Source organism: Hordeum vulgare, chromosome 6H (genome assembly GCF_904849725.1).
Source record: "Hordeum vulgare subsp. vulgare chromosome 6H, MorexV3_pseudomolecules_assembly, whole genome shotgun sequence".
Taxonomy (NCBI): domain Eukaryota; kingdom Viridiplantae; phylum Streptophyta; class Magnoliopsida; order Poales; family Poaceae; genus Hordeum; species Hordeum vulgare.
Genome location: NC_058523.1, coordinates 561,150,312 through 561,159,480, shown reverse-complemented (window position 1 = coordinate 561,159,480; position 9,169 = coordinate 561,150,312). Strand labels below are relative to the sequence as shown.

Below are 9,169 nucleotides of genomic sequence, written 5' to 3'. Positions count from 1 at the left end.
GCGCCATGGCTTCAGCGGCGCGCGTGCGCCCATCACACCTCTCGCGCCATGGCTTCAACGGCGCATCCACGGCTGCTCAGCGCGTCCGCATCCACGACTGCTCAGCGCGTCCGCGCGCCGGACGTGTTCGAGGAAATTCCGCGCCCCGGACGTGTTCGAGGAAATGCCCCGCCGGAGATTCTGCGCGGGTGGGGTGGTGGCCTTGGCGCAGCCATCAACGTCGTCCATCTCCATCGCAGCATCCCGTCGAGTGGTGGAGGACTCATGTCGTGGCCTCATCCTGCCCGCGGGGCTCCCCTGGCCTTGGTGCGGCTCACCCTCTCGCTGGTACGCAGCACGCGGCCGGGTAAGAAAAGTCTCTGCCGATTCTGTACCATATGTTAATATGCTTCCTTGGCCAGCTTCCACGAAAATACTTTCTAACTAGTACGTACTTGGTAAAGTTAGCTGCTTTTTGGTGCATTGTTCAACTCTTTTCATTTGCCGAAAAGCCTGCCTTTTAGTTCGCTATACCTCTCTCCTTTCCTCTTGAGTGCATCTGTTTGGTTTCTCCGCTAGCTGTGCAAAGCCTGCCCTTGCTGCGCTGCCTTAGGTGTGCCGGAAAGAGATGTCGGGGTTGCTTGGCACGGTTGTTGATGCAGCAATAGGATGGCTGGTGCAAAGCATCCTTGGGACCCTCTTCACTGAACAGATGGTAGCCTGGACTCGGGAAATCGGGCTTGCTGAAGATGTGCAGAAGCTCAAACTTGAGATGAAGTACGTGGAGATGGTTCTTGCTGCTACCGAGGGTAGGAGGATCGACAACAAGCCTCTGGCCCAGTCACTGGATGATCTCAGAGAGCTGCTTTATGACTCAGAGGATGTGATGGACGAGCTCGACTACTACCGACTCCAGCAACAGATCGAAGAAGGTGCTTCATTTCTCTCTACTGTTCCATTTTCGGTTGCTTTCAGCTTCTTTTATATCGGTGTAATATGTAACCAAGAGCAGCTGCATATCGTATAGGCACCGCCCCTCAGATTAGCTCTTGCTTAATTATGATTTTTTTTTGAATGATTCAGCTTTTGTTAATTTTCTATGCGAATTTTATTAAGTGGCCTTCGTTTGCTTGTCCCCAATTAACCGAGAGTTTTCTTATGCAGGGAAAGGTTGTAGTGCTCCTACAGGCACTAATCCTGAGGGAAGCTATGTTCCCTCGTCCTCTTCTGTTGCTAAATTATTACGCAGCACCACAAGCCAAATAACCGATTGGATCTCACGAGGCAGAAAAAGGAAACGTGAAGAGGAGGGGCCAGCTCATTGTAACATGCTGCCTTTTGAGATTAAAGATAGCATTTCTAAGAGGATCAATGAAACAGTGAATCTTCTACACAGTAATGGCAATTTTGTGCAGAGGGCTCTTCAGCTTGAGACCTTGCCAGAATATTCAAGTAAGAGTCAGAATATTGCCAGGAATGCTCGCATGACAACTTCTCTTTCAACTGAATGTCAGGTGTACGGCAGGGATGCAGAAAGAGACAAGATAATAGACCTGTTGATAAAGGGGGGATCTGGTGATCTGAATGTTTTGCCAGTGGTTGGCACTGGTGGAATTGGGAAGACGACGCTTGCTAGATATGTATACCATGATAAAAGAATTAAAGGTCATTTCGATTTGCAAATGTGGATCTGTGTATCCACTAACTTCGATGTAGTGGGTCTAACACTTGAGATCCTAGAGCATGTATCTGAAGATAGATCATATGAGAAGAAATGCAGCTTGAATAAGTTGCAGGAGATCCTTTTGGAGAATATTAGAAACAAAAGATTTCTGCTTGTATTGGACGATATGTGGGAAGACAAGGATAGGAGTGGATGGATTAAACTCTTGGCTCCATTGAAAAGTAGCCAAGCAAACGGTTGCATGGTACTAGCAACAACTAGAACAAAGTCAGTGGCAAAAATGATAGGAACTATGGATGAAATCACATTGAGTGGTCTGGATGAAAAGGACTTTTGGCTGTTCTTCAAGGCATGTGCATTTCGCAATGACAACTGTGAGCACCATCCTAGTTTGCAATCTATTGGGAAACAGATTGCTAAAGCACTAAAAGGCTGCCCACTAGCTGCACAAAGTGTTGGTGCACTTCTGAGCACAGATGTTAGCTATAAGCACTGGACGGCAGTTCGGGACAAATGGAAATCTCTTCAAGAATATGCTGATGATATTTTACCCATCTTGAAGCTCAGTTATGATTATCTACCAGTCCACCTTCAACGATGCTTCTCATACTGCTCTCTGTTTCCAGAGGACTACCGATTTAATGGGGAAGTTTTGGTCTATGCTTGGATATCACAAAGTTTTGTGCAGTGCGAAGACCCTCCGATGAGATTGGAGGAAACAGGGCAAAAATATTTGGATAGATTAGTGGATTTGGGCTTCTTCCAAAAGGATGGCTCACGCTATGTTATGCATGATCTAATGCATGAATTGGCAGGGACGGTTTCATCAAATGAGTGTGCTACTGTACATGGATTGAAACCTGAGGCAATTCGATCAAGTGTTCGCCATTTGTCAATCATAACTACTGCTTTTGATAAAGATGTATGTGGCAGTTTTCCTCATGAGAAGTTTGACAGAATACTTCAGAAGGTTGGGCCTTTGCAAAAATTGAGGACCTTGATGTTGTTTGGGCTAAGCAGCATAAATTTATTAGGGTCCATACGTACTTTATGCAAGAAGGCAAAATGTTTACGGTTCCTAAGAATCTGTGTGACAGGTGCTGACATCAGCTCTATAAACAGTTTGTTAAATCCATGCCATCTTCGCTATCTTGAATATGTTTGTGTACGCACACAGAATGTATTCACATATGGAGGTGGAGGCACAAGGAATATATTCATATATGGAGTCGACAGTAACACTGCGCTTCCTCAAGCTTTGACACAATTTTATCACCTTGAAGTATTGGATGTGGGTATTTCACACAATCTTGCTGTGCCTACCGATATGCATAATCTTGTTAATTTGCGCCATCTTATTTCTCATGAGGAAGTGCATCATGCAATAGCTTGTGTTGGCAACATGACGTCTCTTCAGGAACTAAGGTTCAAGGTTCAAAATGCTGGCAGTTTTGACATAAGGCAACTTCAGTCCATGGATGAGCTTGTACAACTTAAAATTTCTCAACTTCAAAATGTGAAGACTAAAGAAGAGGCCAGTAGGGCCAGGCTGTTAGACAAAGAGTATCTAGAAACGTTGTCCTTGTCATGGGAGGACAACAGCACGAGCCTTCAACCAATGGCAGCAAAGGATGTTCTTGAAGGTCTCCAACCACATCAGGATCTCAAAACTCTAGAAATAACCGGATATGGTGGTGCTACCTCCCCAGCCTGGCTTTCCAGTAATCTCTCAGTTACCTCACTGCAGATACTTCATCTAGAGAACTGCAGGGAATGGAAAATTCTTCGATCTCTCAGTTCCTTCCTTGGAAGAGTTGACCTTGATTGATATGCCAAAATTGGAAAAGTGTATTGGTTCTTATGGAATGGAATTGACTTCCAGTCTAAGGGTTTTGATGATCAAAAACTGCCCTCAACTGAATGAGTTCACTCTTTTCCAGAGTTACTCTTCTTTCGATGCAGAGCAGAAGTCATGGTTTACGTCTCTCGGCAAACTCTCCATTGGGCAGTGTCCTCATATAATGAAGTAATTTTCTTCTCTCTAATTTTTCCTGTTCAAGACATTTGCAAATTCTTGGACACTTACATTGATGTATGATGTTGCAGCAACTGGCCAATCCTTCCACTAAGAGAAATGAGGGCGCTCAAGGAGTTGGAGTTGATGGACCTGCATGTTCGCAGAGTGTCAGTTCCTTCTCTGGAGAAGTTGGTGTTGGCTAAAATGCCAATCCTGGAATTTTGCAGCAGTTCTCCACCTCTGCAATTTTTACCTTCCCAAGGAGATCAAATGGAATGGACATCGAATCTCCGTAAACTCAACATCCATGATTGCCCTTGTTTGATAGTGTCACATCCTCTTCCGCCTTGTGGTCAAATTTCTGAGTTGTCCATCAGGGGAGTTCCTACACTTGCAACAATGAGTATGGCCCATAGAAAATCCACTATCAAATCTAATGAGTTGTGTGTGCTGGATGACAGTATCCTGATATTCCATAACCTTAAGGCCATAACATCGTTTGCAATAACGAACTGTCCAAATCTGGTCTCTCTTCCAAGTGAAGCTTTCAGCCAGCTCATCGCTTTAGAACGTTTATCTATAGTCAACTGCCCTAATCTGACCATGTCAAGCATTATGTCAGAGGTTCTCCAGGGAAACAGTCGGTCCGCAAGCAGCCTTGTTCTCCCATCTCTCAAAGCTCTCAAGACTGTAAGATGTGGCTTAACAGGGAGGTGGCTAACACAAATGCTTTCACATTCGCAGTCCCTTGAGAATTTGCAGTTAAATGGCTGTCCACAGATAAAGTTTCTATCAATCAGTCAACCTAGAGAAACCGAAGGGACCAGCAGTTTGGGTTCAGCAGTGATGACCTCGACCCAAGATGAACAGGAATTGAAACTGCCTTATAATCTCCTCTGTTCTCTCAAGACGTTATTGATTGAGGACAGTTTGGATCTGGAGTTCCGTGGGAATGACAGAGGATTTGCAGGATTCACCTCTCTTACGTGCCTAAGGCTTCATGACTGCCCCGAGCTGGTCTCATCGTTGTTGGGTGAAATGAATGATGATGGTATCGTGGAAGTTGGATTACTCCCACCGTCACTTGAAATCCTTTCTCTAAGTCATCTCCCAGAAAACTTGAAGGCCTTCACTCCTCAAGGCCTTCTCCACCTCAAAGAGTTAAGTCTAAGTAGTAGCCCATGTTTGAAGTCTGTACAGCTGCATTCCTGTACGGCCCTAAAGCAGCTGGAAATCACGGGGTGTGTCCAGCTGGCTCTACTGGAGGGCATGCAGTTCCTGACCTCCCTGCGAATCTCGGGGTGTGTCCAGCTGGCTGTACTGGAGGGCATGCAGTTCTTCACCTCCCTTCGTAGCCTGTTTATCGAGCTGAATCCCGAGCTGTCTTGTGCATGGGATCTCAAACTGCAGGAGCAAGAACAGTGCGGCAATCAAATTCAGCTGTTTCCTTCGTCACTTGAAGAATTCCATATCTGGAATCTCACAGATAGGGTCCAGTCCCATCTTTTGTCCTGCCTTCCTGCCATCACCAAATTAGATATATGGCGCAGTCTAGAATTGACGTCTCTAGAGCTGGGATGCTGCACGGCACTGAAAGAGTTGGCAATTGGACACTGCGACTCACTTGCGTCCATCGAGGGCCTCCACTTGTGTAGAAACTTGACATCCTTGAAAGTAATTAACTCCCCTGGCCTCGGATCCTGTTTGGAGCTTGTGTCGCACCAGCAAGGGGCCTCTCGGATCTGGTCTGGACTGGAAACTCTTGAGATTAGTGACGCATCTGTCCTTTCCACCCCCTTGTGCACACAGCTCACATCACTAAGATGCCTACAGTTGAGCCATCGGGGCTTGGTGAGCTTAACAGAGGAACAAGAGACAGCGTTACAGCTTCTAACCTCACTCCATCAATTTAAATTCTCAAATTGCCTGAATCTCTTGTCACTTCCTGCAAACCTTCATAGGCTGACCTCCCTCCAGTGGTTATGTATCATTCAATGTCAGAGCATCACAAGGCTGCCAGACATGGGCCTCCCACTTTCACTCAGGAGAATTGACTTAGTCCGATGCAGCGAGGAATTAGGTATACAATGCAGAATGGCAGAAACAGAGAAGCTACGGGTCTACTTCTAAGGTGCACTTTTGGAGCATTATTTTTGTCTACGGAATTGGTTTACATGCTCACCCTCTTCTTGCTTAAAGTAATTGATCTCTCTGCAGACTGCAGCCACCCAAGATGTTGTACATATTTCTTCACTCGCTCTCACCAGCACATCCCATTTGGCTTTCCACAAGCTACTCTAGCTGCATGATGGATGGATGGATGGATGGATACAGGAAAGCATAGGTTATAAGTGGCAAGTCTTTTTTGTTTACCAGGGCCATTATGACCTTTCGCTCATTCTTGTGTCTCTTCAAGGTTGTGGCTGGCCGTGAGCTATGCTATAGCAAGCCGTACCATGGTATGTTTTTCCTTCGTCTATTTTTGTCCTGATGAGCCTTGTCAATGGCTCATTGCTGCAGTTGTTGGCGATATTATTCCTTCTTGGTTACTTTCTCATCGAGTTATGAAAAGATTCAAATCTGTTTTCTGCCACCTAATTACACATGCATGTCCCATCTTATCCGGTACTGTTACTCACTGCTGTGCTTATTCTGACCAACACATATCAATGCTGTTAACTAGGGTCTCCTTCATGGCTCGATACAAAAAAATGCTGTTAACTAGGGTCTCCTTCATGGCTTGATACAAAAAAATGCTGTTAACTAGAAACATTGTAATGCACTAATGCTCTTGCTCTCACAGACGACTTATTATTCTATCCTTTCCTTTGTTAAGCATAAAATTGGCTCTTATTTTCTATTTGCAGTTGAATGTTCAGCATGAGATATGATTTAAAAAATGTAGGAGAAAGATAAAATTTACTAGTTACTACCATCTGTCTCATGATGCAGTTTCTCCGTGAAAAAAGGATGGCAGTTAGCACTAGCTAGGTTCGTTGCTGAAGTATTGTTATTTTGCTATAGGTTTGTTGTTGAGTAAAACCACGCAGTGGATTGCTGGAACAGAGGATGCTTATAATGTTATCATGTTACATCGCGGCATTTGGAATATGCGGTCAGACCATCGACACACCGTCTCGTTTCGCTTCCTCCATCATCTGCTCAGCTCATGACCTCCTCTACCGCCTCGCTTTTCAGCAGCGTGGTGAGTGTGGCATGCAACTTGCGGTACCGAATGAGATCCCATTCTCAGCATTGCGTCTGATTGAGCATTGCTGGAGTGTATGGCTAGCAAGTCCAGGTGACCTGCTCCCAAAAATTGTACCTAGAGATAAAACTTGTATATATATATATGCATTTTTGTTAGATTATCTGCATACACAATTGTCATATACAGACCCCAAGTATAGCCACCAAATAAATCATAGAAAAGATTGTCGTTTGAAGAAGATGATAAGATGAGGACAAGGAGACCTCCGCCGCCGTTCTTCTGCGGCTGACGCCCGGATGTGCGACGGCCTGCAGCGACCAGCTGGGTGTACACCGGCCTTGAGTGTTGTTAGCTTCATCAGGTCAGGAGACCTGGTTGTGTCTTTGGTCCACTGAATGACAATCTTATGTGATGTGAAGTGCAGAAATTTCTAGTTACCCCGGCAGGCTAGCAGTACGAGAGTGGAGAGAGGTGGCCGGTGAACTGAGATCGACGGGGCGACATCAGTGCGATAGAATCAATAGGGGCTGCGATTCTATTAATAAGCACTGTACTAATGAAAATCAGTGGAGGGAGGTGGCGGTGGCAAGGGCATTCATTAGTAAACGACTGTCGGACCCAAGACCTAACTTTGCCCACACACACTTGTGATCGGTCCGTGTGGAAGAAGGCTTCTTAATTCTTGGCCACCATATGCTGGTCTAACAGTTTCACCAGTTAATGGGCTCACATTTCCAGCCAACACACCATACAATTCAAAAGCCATCTGCAGCTATTTTTTTTTCATGAACGTGCGAGAGAGCACACCTTTTTCATTAGAAGAAAGAGACCAAACAAAGTACAAGCAACACACACCTGCACTAATCCACTCCTGAGCCTCGGTGCGGCAATGGTACGTATCAACCGATCGATTTGGTCTCGTTTCTGAACAACCTTGCATTCCTCTCCAGCCAGATCAAACGCAGACCAAAAATGATCAAGCCATTAGAAAAATTCTTCTCACGTGAATTCTAAGTATCCAACACCCTGGGCCACCAATCGTTCAGGCAGTCTGTTAGCTTTAATCTTTTTTTTTTTAGAAAAAGGAGGGTTGCCTCCAGCCTCTGCATCAGCACGATGCATAAGCCCCCTTTATTGCAAAAATTGAAAAGGTTCAAATAGTCTCCGAAAGTACAATAAATCTGAGATAGAAAGTAAAAAGAGCCACATACGGCGAAAATAGAGCTAGATGCCTATCCATCTATCCTATTACTGGACTACCATCCAAACCAGTTGAAGATATCCCGCGCTACCATCTCCCATCGGGTAGACCCAGTAACCAAAGGCTCCCTGGTGTCCGCAGGAGTGAGTAATGACCACGTACGGATCAAGGCCGCCGCTCTGTGAAGTACCTGCAGAAATTGTATATTGATATGTCTGTTAAAAACTACATCATTCCTGCAGTTCCATATAGCCCAATTCCATACATCTGTTAAAAACCACATCTGTGTTTTTCCCTTCTGAGATGCATGGTTGTGCTTCTTATGAAAGGATAATTGTATTTCTCTTGTGGAAGCACAACTATGCTTCTTATGAAGTAGAAGCATAATTGTGCTTCTTGTGAAGGAACAGGCCGTGATTCTCGCAGAAGCATAATTATGCTTGTTCTCATTCCCGAAGCACAATTTCTCGTGTAAGCACATGTTTTTTTCTTCAGGAAGCAGAGTTGTGCTTCTCGCAGAAGCACATATTGTGTTGTTTCCCAAAACAAAATCCATCAAAACCTTGGAAAAACCATTCAAAAATCTAAATGCCTAGAAAAAAAAAGCAAGAAGATGTTCAGAAAGGAAAAAAGATGAAATCTCGAGAGTGCGCCTAGTGTGCGACACCTGACGGCATCTGGGCACACAAATTGGCGTACTCCATGGTTAGGAAAGTAACTGTTGCGGTTGCCCCCGAAGGGGTACCCATCAGCTAGTTCCTCCCGTCTTCTTCATATTATGACGCATCACAAATGGGAAAGAAGCTAATATGTACATCGCGGTCTTCGGGTCTTTTTTTGTTTTTCTTTTTTGCAGGAAAACATCCAATCTATTCATCTTAGAAAATGGTAATACAACAAACACAAAAAATAATTAAAAATTACATCCAGATTCATAGTGGGTAAGTAGGGATGTGAGGTCGGCCATGCTTGGCAATGTTATCATCCATCAAACATTGGGATTGCAGGCATGTAAATTTCAGGCCAGATGTTTCCGTTGACTAGGAAGGAGACTGGTCGCTGAGGTAGTATTGTACA

The 9,169-nt window shown here is 44.8% G+C and overlaps 1 pseudogene; it reads left to right on the top strand.

Moving 5' to 3' along the window:
• Positions 1 to 261: 261 nt before the first annotated feature.
• On the top strand, positions 262 to 7,187 carry LOC123403028 (annotated as a pseudogene).
• The last annotated feature ends 1,982 nt before the right edge of the window (positions 7,188 to 9,169 follow it).